Genomic DNA, 8,246 nt, shown 5'->3' on the forward strand with positions numbered 1-8,246 from the left:
TTGTAGACCCATCCTGTCCCCACATGGCATGCTCCCTGTGTCCTTTCATGGTCTCCTCCCTTTCTGTGGGTTTCTGTCCAAATTTCCTCTTTTTCTAAGGATGCCGTATGGATTATGGCCCGTCCTGATGACTTCGTCTTAACCTCATCACCTCTGTAAAGACCTCATCTCCAAATAAGGTTGCATTCCAAGGTCCTGGGGAGTTGCGACTTCAACATGCTTTTTTTTTTTTTTTTTTTTTTTTTTTTTTGTATAATCGGTATAATCTGATCCATAACTTAGACTTTGAGACGGGGGGTTCTCCTCCCTCCCTTTGAAAGAGAAGGAACAGGCAGAGTCTCTCCCTTTGGACCACAGTGATCTTGGCTGTGATGTTGGAGAGAAACGTTGAATTTCAGGGCTAAACTTGCAAGCCTAAATCCTCTGAACCTTAAAATCTGGCAGAAATCCCAGGTGGCAATATGTCTCCCAAATGTCAGTATTCCCCTACAGGTGAATACCAGGAGAAAAAGCAAAAGGTGAGCCTCAGAATAACCATCGAGGGTTATTGGATCTCAGAAGTGGAGGCGGTGAACGGTACATTTTGTGAAACTCTTTTATGGGAGGGAGGTAAAAGGTGAGCGGTCTGGTGAAGGAAAAGCTTCCAAAATGGGGTTGTCAGATTGAGCAAATAAAAATACAGGAGGCCCATTTAAATTTGAATTTCAGATGCACGAGGAATACTTTTTCAGCAGTTTCAGTCCATCCCACACAATATTGAGGACACACTTGTGCTAAAAATTATTCATGGTTTGCCTTATCTGAAATTCAAATGTAACTGGGTGTCCTGTATTTTATCTGACAATGCTTCTGCAAATAAGTAATGGAGTTAAGCCACATTAGAAGGCAGTGGTGATGGATTTCTTGAAGCCTTGAGGCCACTTGGGGATGAGTCGGAAGCAGGAACAGTTCACATGGCCCTGAGGATGGCTTCTAATGGGGCTTAATGATATCTTCCCTTTGTTGTCCTGGAGTATTGGGATGTAAACAGGAAGGAGACACACTGACCCCAATGAAAACCCGTGTGGGGCTCTTAGTGGATACATAGTCTCCCCCGATCCTCCCACTGAGATGACCACCCTTCTGGATTTGGTATTCACGATCCCTTTGCTTTTTCTTTTTTTTTTTTTTAAGACATTAAAAAAAATCATATATGCCTGTCTCCCTAAACCCAAGTCAATATTAAAGATAGTTACTGGATCTTAACCCATTAGCTGCTGGGTCGTGAAGAAGTCTATAGGGTCATAGGGACAAAGTCAGGGTGGTCGGGGATCCACCGGAGTGAGGGGGCCTTGAAACAGCAGCTAGGTACCAACCAATACTGCAATATTTTATTTAATTTTTTTAAATTTTATTTTTTTTAACGTTTATTTATTTTGGGGACAGAGAGAGACAGAGCATGAACGGGGGAGGGGCAGAGAGAGAGGGAGACACAGAATCGGAAGCAGGCCCCGGGCTCTGAGCCATCAGCCCAGAGCCCGACGCGGGGCTCGAACTCACGGACCGCGAGATCGTGACCTGAGCTGAAGTCGGATGCCCAACCGACTGAGCCACCCAGGCGCCCCCCAATACTGCAATATTTTAACAACAGATACATCCATACACGTGTGTGAGGCTAGCAGCCCCACCCTAAATATCATTTATTTAATGTAGCCTGATTTTTGCCATTCTATGAATAGATGTACTCTCTTGTGACATTTTTTTTGGTCCAGCATTATCTTGTTGGGAGTCACTCATGTGGATGCATGTCCCTGCTGTTCACTTATGTGTATTCCACTGAATGAAAATGCCATCGTTCATTTATCGAGTCTGCCTTTCGTGAGTATTCAGACTTCCGGGGTTTCAAGCAGCTCTGAATAATCTTGTGCACGAGTCCTGAGTCCACGTGCGAGAGTTTCTCCGAGGAATGTGAACCCAGGAGGGACGTTCCCAATCACAGGGTATGTTCGTTTGCAGCTTTGCTGGATGTGGCAGAGGCAGCCTGCTCCGTGACAAAGATTCAGGCTCCCTTTCCACAGGGTAGAATTTTCGCAGAGGAGCCACTGCTCTGCCAGAAACTACATTTCCCAGCGCCCCTTGCGTCTGGTTGAGGTCACGTGGACTCATTGTGACCAATAGGAAGTATGCTAAAGTGAGGGGACTCCTCCTGGGCTGAGGCGGTTGAGAATCCAACGTGTCTTCCATAGGCTCTCTTTTTCCTACTGGGGGGGGGGCACCCTGAAAACTTCATGCTGGGGATGGAAGTCACATGGTGTGGGGATGGAACATCACAAGATGGAAGGAGCCTGGGCCACTTGACAGACCGGCAGACGGACAGACAGACAGCCTTCCAGGGCAGAGGCACACAACGCACTTTATGTCTTAAGACGTTGAGATTTGATGTATTGTCTTATTCTAGCAATTGGCCTGGTCTGCTCAATAACACACTAGGCAATGTCATATCGTTTTCCAAAGTGGTTGACCATCTCACATTTCCACCAGTCAGGGATAACAGGATGCTCTCCCCATCCTCATTATTGATGAGCCAACATATTTTTGGCTTTTGATGAGCCAACATATTTTTTTTTCTTTTTCTTTTGAAATATTTCTGTTGCAACAGAAAAATGGCAAGAATACATTGAACCATGTACCTTTCACCCAAATTCCCCAATCACTTACATTTTGCCATATTCTCTCCCTCCCCCCTTCCTTCTCTCATCTCTCCCCCCATTTTTGCTATTTCAGGGCAAGTTGTGGACATCATGTCCCTTCACCCTTAAATATTGAAGGATGTGTCTCCTAACAACTAGGACACTCTCATACATAACTGCAACTCATGTATCAAATTCAGAAATCGTATTGTCATACAATACTATTTCAATATACGGTCAATATTCAAATTTCACCAATTGTTCAATCACATCCTTTACAACCCTGGGAATTTTCACATTTTAAACTTTGTCCAGCTGTATCTGCAGCCATTATTTACTTAAACGTTGTTTTCAAACGAACTCATTTTTCAAAAGTGTTAATACACACATTTATTCCCAAAGGCAAGTCTACAGTGCTGCCCTAAATGGAGAGCTAGAAAAGTAGATCAACTAGAAAGCAGTAAATAGAAGGCAAGATAAATACAAAGATAAATAGAAAGCAACAATATAGGTCTGTTTATTATCTGGATTTTGGTGGTGGTTTCAAAGGTGTGTGCATATGTCCAGATGTATTGAATGAGAATACTTTAAACATACGAAGTTTATTCTATGTCAATTACACCTCAATAAAGCTGTCTAAAAATCAATACAGAGAAGCCAAAAGGTGAAATTCTAGCCCAGAAGGGGAGACCAGGAATTGATAGAGAGGCTCTGAAGGTACCGGAACACCCAACGGAGGCTTTCTCATTGACCAAAAACAGCCGGGAAGAGAAATCAAGAGACTGACTTTCTCACAATAGGATCCAACGCTATTTAAGACCATAAAGCGGTCCCCACCCTTTGAGAAACAGTGTCCCCTCATTGTGTGTGACTCTGGGAGACATCACTTGAACTTCTGAGAGCCTCTGTTTTCTCCTCCATAAGATCACCCCATGAGGCGGGGGGGGGGGGGTGTCTTAGCGACTAAGCTACAGAAACAGTTTTACTTCCATATCCTGGGGCTTCTGCGGTATCTGGGGCAATGAAAGGAGATAATGGTAGCACAGTGCTTGGTACTTCCTGACAACATCATTAGTCCAGTCCCATCCAGTGGAAATCTTATGTGAGCCACATATGGGACTTAGTTGTTTTTCATTATATTTTTTTATTTATTTTATTTAAATCCAGGTTAGTGAACATATAGTGTAATAATGATTTCAGCAATAGAATTTAGTGATTCATCACTTACATATAACACCCAGTGCTCATCCCAACAAGTGCCTTCCTTAATACCCATCACCCATTTAGCCCATCCCCCCCTCCCCTCCCCTCCAGCAACCCTCAGGTTGTTCTCTGTATTTAAGAGTCTCATATGCTTTGCCTCCCTCTCTGTTTTTATCTTATTTTTCCTTCCCTTCCCCTTTGTTCATCTGTTTTGTTTCTTAAATTCCACATATGAGTGAAATCATATGATGTTTGTCTTTCTCTGACTTCTTTCACTTAGCATAATACACTCTAGTTCCATCCACATTGTTGCCAATGGCAAGACATCATTAATTTTTTTAAATGTTTATTCATTTTTTTTGAGAGAGAGAGAGAGAGAGAGAGAGAGAGAGACAGAATGTGAGTGGGGGAGGGGCAGAGAGAGGAGAAAGAGAGACACAGAATCTAAAGCAGGCTCCAGGCTCTGAGCTGTCAGTGCAGAGCATGATGTGGGCTCACACTCACGAACCGTGAGATCATGACCTGAGCTGAAGTTGGACGCTCAACGACTGAGCCCCAAGACTTCATTCTTTTTGATTGCTGAGTAATATTCCATTGTATATACATATACCACATCCTTTTTATCCATTCATCAGTCAATGGACATTTGGGCTCTTTCCATACTTTGGCTATTGTCAATAATACTGCTATAAACATTGGGGTGCATGTGCCCCTTCAAATCAGCATTTTTTTTATCCTTTGGATAAATACCTAGTAGTGCAATTGCTGGGTCTTAAGGTAGTTCTATTTTTTTTTTAATCAAAAATTTTGAAAATATTTATTTATTTTTGAGAGAGAGAGAGAGAGAGAGACAGAGTGTGAGCAGGGGAAGGGCAGACAGAGAGGAAGACAGAATCCAAAGCAGGCTCCAGGCTCTGAGCTATCAGCACAGAGCCTGCTGCAGGGCTTGAACTCATGAACTGCGAGATCATGACCTGAGCCAAAGTCAGATGCTTAACTGACTGAGCCACCCAGGCGCCCCAAGGTAGTTCTATTTTGAATTTTTTGAGGAACCTCCATCCTGTTTTCCAGAGTGGCTGCACCAGTTTGCATTGCAAAGGGTTCGTCTTTCTCTGCATCCTTGCCAACATCTGTTGTTTCCTGAGTTGTTAATTTTAGCCATTCTGACATGTGTGAGGTGGTATCTCATTGTGGTTCTGATTTGTATTTCCCTGATGATGAGTGATGTTGAGCATTTTTTTTCAACGTTTTTTATTTATTTTTGGGACAGAGAGAGACAGAGCATGAATGGGGGAGGGGCAGAGAGAGAGGGAGACACAGAATCGGAAACAGGCTCCAGGCTCCGAGCCATCAGCCCAGAGCCTGACGCGGGGCTCGAACTCACGGACCGCGAGATCGTGACCTGGCTGAAGTCGGACGCTTAACCGACTGCGCCACCCAGGCGCCCTAAGCATTTTTTAGTATGTCGGTTGGCCATCTGGATGTCTTCTTTGGAGAAGTGTCTATTCATGTCTTTTGCCCATTTCTTCACTGGATTATTTGTTATTTGGGTGTTGAGTTTGATAAGTTCTCTATAGATTTTGGATACTAACCCTTTATCCGACATGTCATCTGCAAATATCTTCTCCCATTCTGTCGGTTGCCTTTTAGTTTTGCTGATTGTTTCCTTTGCTGTGCAGAAGCTTTTTATTTGGATGAGGTCCCAATAGTTCATTTTTGCTTTTGTTTCCCTTGCCTCTGGAGATGTGTTGAGTAAGAAGTTGCTGCGGCCAAAGTCAAAGAGATTTTTGCCTGCTTTCTCCTTGAGGATTTTGATGGCTTCCTGTCTTACGCTTAGGTCTTTCATCCATTTTGAGTTTATTTTTGTGTGTGGTGTAAGAAAATGGTCCAGGTTCATTCTTCTGCATGTTGCTGTCCAGTTTTCCCAGCACCATTTGCTGAAGAGACTGTCTTTATTCCATTGGATATTCTTTCCTGCTTTGTCAAAGGTTAGTTGGCCATAATTTGTGGGAACTTAAAATTTTCTAGTCGCCACATTTGGGAAAGAAAAACAGAACAGCTGACATGAATTCTAATAATATCCTTTATTTAACCCAATATCCAAGACACTATTATTTTAACACATGGCACTTAGCCCCATTTCAAGGGCTTAGCCTTGTGACCAGAGGCTACCATATTGGATAGAGAAGCATTAGACTTTATTATTATTTGTTGCTTGAAGATTAAGCCTTCTGAGACGTTCACTGTACCATTATTTATAAAAGAAAAAGAAAAGAAAATGATAGTGAAGCACCCATTGTGATGCTTCATTTTATGTATCAATTTGACTGATGCCCAGGTAACTGGTAAAACTTTTCTTCTGGGCATGTCTGTGAGAGTGTTTCTAGAAGACATTAGCATTTGAATCAGTGGACTCTGTGAACAGGATGCCCTCACCAGTGCAGATGGACATCATCCCAGCCACGGAGGGCCCAAATAGAAGAAAAGAGTGGAGGAAGGGGGACTTTGCTCTATGCCTGAGAGAGATGCTTTTCCTGCCCTTGGGCATGGGTGTTTCTGGCTCTTTGGCCTTCAAACTCAGACTGGAACTCATAGAAGGTCCCTAGAGGAGTGACATCCATAGAGACAGAAAGTCAATGGTGGGTGCTGGGGCTGGGGGAGGGGGTGGGGAGTCAGTATTTCTTAGGGACAGAGTCTTGTTTGGGAAGATGGAAAGTTCTGGAGACAGATGGTGGGGGTGGTTGCACAAAAATGTGAATATGCTTGGTGCCCCTGAGCTGTGAACTTAAAGATGGTTACGATGGTGGGGCGCCTGGGTGGTTCAGTCAGTTAAGCATCAGACTCTTGATTTCAGCTCAGGTCGTGATCTCGCAGTTCGTGGGTTCAAGCCCCGCCTCGGGCTCCGCCCTGATAGTGTGGAGCCTGCTTGGGATTCTCCCTCCCTTTCACCCGCTGTCCTTTCCCCACTCTCTATAAATAGATAGATAGATACATAGATACATAGATTAAAATGGCTAAGATAGTAAGTTTTGTGTCATATGTGGTTTTCTATATGCTTTGAACTATGGAAGGGTATTAATGACACTTTGAGTGAAAAAATTCGGTAACATACATATACCCAAGTCTTTGTTAAAAAAATTATATAAACAATTTTTTAAGTTGAAAATATCTCAATATTTACAGCACTTAGGATGTCCAGACTGTAAAATGATCAGGGGGTTTAATTTTCTCTTTGCTGACTTGTGTTTTCTGTGATGCGCACCTGTTATGTGATGCTTATGAGAACACGGATAAGAAGAAATCCGTCCCTTTCCTATTGAGGCTCATGGTGGGGGTGAGAGGAGTTAACAGTGGCCTTGCAACTGAGCAGCGTGGCGGGGCTGGGATGCCTGATGGTCTTTGTGACCAGTTACCTGGACCAGGTGCGCACTGGCAGTTGACAGAAGCCAAGGACAGACTCCAGCTTCAAACCTGGGGAGGGTGTTGAAGGGAGGGAGAAGAAGAGTGGCAGAGACCTCCCCCCCAATAGGAACACGTGAGACCTTTGCCCGGGTGAGGGGAGTGGGAGGGATGCCCTTGTCCACCAGAGACAGAGTCCCAGCCCCACCCACAGGCCCACACTGGCCCCTTTGCATCCCCAGCACCTCGATCTCCAATTCTGCCATAAACCCCTGACCTCTTCTCCAACCCCAAGCCAGTCTCCAGCCCCTTCCCAAACCCCTCTACACCCCATCGCCCTGTCCACTCCCCAGCCCCTTGCCCATTCTCATCCCCAATTCTGTGCACATATCCATGTAGCCCGAATTTATTTCACCCCTCTTCTCAGCCCCCAATGCCGCTACCCCCAGACCCTCCTCCTTCCCCCTTGGTGAGTAGATTAGCGTTTCTCCCCAATACCCACATCCTTGGTACTGAAACTTGGGAATGTTACCTGCAAAGAGACTCTGCAGGATTGTCCTGGTGGTCCCTGTGTCATCCCAGGGTCCTTGGAAGAGGGTCACAGTCAGAGAGAGGGAGGTGTGATGATGGAATCCAAAAGGGAGCAGCATGCATTGAAATGGAGGATGTACCCCCCCCCCCCCCCCGCCGAGCCAAAGAATGCGGGAAGCTTCTAGAAGCTGGAAAAGGCAAGGAATGGATTCTCCTCTAGAGCCTCCAGGAGGAGCCAGCCCAGTGGACACCTTGATTTTAGCCCCATAAGACTCATTTCAAACTCCTGATCTCTAGAACTGTAGCATAATATGTGTGTGTTGTTTTAAGCCACTGTCTTAATTTGTAAGCAGCCCCCAGAACTCATACACCCCTTCTCCCAGGCTCTGGCCCTTTGCACACGCTAGCCTCTGTCTCTCTCCCTAGCAGAGAGAGAAATCACAC

The sequence above is a fragment of the Puma concolor genome, chromosome A2 (genome assembly GCF_028749965.1).
Source record: "Puma concolor isolate L17-30 chromosome A2, mPumCon1.1.hap2, whole genome shotgun sequence".
Taxonomy (NCBI): domain Eukaryota; kingdom Metazoa; phylum Chordata; class Mammalia; order Carnivora; family Felidae; genus Puma; species Puma concolor.